This window comes from Populus euphratica, unplaced genomic scaffold, assembly GCF_000495115.2.
Source record: "Populus euphratica unplaced genomic scaffold, PopEup_1.0 scaffold565.1, whole genome shotgun sequence".
NCBI classification, from domain to species: Eukaryota; Viridiplantae; Streptophyta; class Magnoliopsida; order Malpighiales; family Salicaceae; genus Populus; species Populus euphratica.
Window position 1 is genome coordinate 48558 of NW_011500437.1, and position 1608 is coordinate 50165.

A 1608-nucleotide genomic window follows, 5' to 3' on the forward strand; every position below is an offset into this window, starting at 1 on the left:
CCTTAAATCAGAAAATTTCTAGGAAATTATCGCAGCTTTTCAACAAAAAAAAAAAAAAACTTTAGGTCATTTGGACTTCTAGAATTCAAGATATGGGCTGAACACTGAATATTGTCTAGACTGCAGTATAGATTCAGACTTCTTCATTGTTGCTAAGATTTGGACTTTCAAACAGACCCTAATCCAAGTTCTCAACTTTAGATATGACCTAATGACTAAATAGTGTTCTAGTTTAGACTGAACTAGCATATCTTTTCTAAGCTTACCCCTCTCTTTGTTTTCTCAATTTCAGTAGTTAAACTCATCAACCAATCCTTTGATTTATATGATAGATCTGCATTTCAGATGAACATTTACTATAAATTAAAGGTATCTTATAATATCAAACTTGTCATTAATAACAAATTTTCTTGGAAATGAACATTGAAGTCCATATTGAGTTTATATTATACATATTCTAACACTGTCATTGAAATCTTTTTACCTTGATATAATTAACTTGACATAATGAAGAAGAAGAACATAAATAAACAAGATAAAACATAATTATGATATAAGTTAATTAAGAGTAGTAAAGGAAATGAAAAGTAGAAACAAGAGATTAATAAAAATAAAACATAAAATAAAACTTGGACATTACAAAAAGAGAAAGTAAGAAAATAATCTTGATATGAAAATCAAGATGCGTAAATAAATAAATAAAAAATACATCTTTTTATAGGCTAAAATTCAAAACTATTCGTATAGTAATTGATTATTGATGTAGTGATCAACTATTGATTTAATGGACTTAGTGGACAGTAACACTCAAGCATTTTTGGTTGGATGAAATGATATTGATGCAATTAGAATTTGGCAAAGTGTTCTTCATGAACATTGTTGAAAATTTTCTTTTCTTTCCACCCACCAAATTGTAGAGCATCTAAATCTCTACAGCTTGAGATATGTCTAAAATACTAAGTAGTGCTTCTGGTAGATGTGGTGGATAGCCCTTAAGCTCTTGTCTGGATGAAATATCATTACTAATATCAGAATTTGAGTAGGTCTTCTCATTAAAGTTGTTGAAAATTGTCTTTTCCTTCCACCCATCGAATTTCACATTATTTTGTCATCTAGAACTCCAGCTATGGGTAACATTATGAGTAGTGTTTAGGTTGGAGTGCAGGATAATTTTGACTTCTCTTTTGTGGTTAAACTTTGAATTTGAAAATAACATATTTGGGTCTTTTCCTATGCATGAATGTTGTAGGCCTACTTTTTTTTAATCTTTCTAGCATATAAACCAAATGAATGTTGTAGGCCTACTTTTTTTAATCTTTCTAGCATATAAACCAAACTGAAATTCAAGTTCTATAACTCTAGATATGACCCAATGACTGAACAGTGTTCGAATTTAAATTGAATTGGCATCTTCTTTCTAAGCTTAGCTTTTTCTTTGTTCTCTCACTTTCAATAGTTAATCACAATAATCAATTTTTTAAATTGTGAGATATGCTTGTATTTAAAATGAGCATTTACTATAAATTAAAGCTATCTTATATTATCAGACTTGTTATTATAAAACATGCTCTAGTTAAGGAGTTATTGATACTTTAAATGCAAAATGAT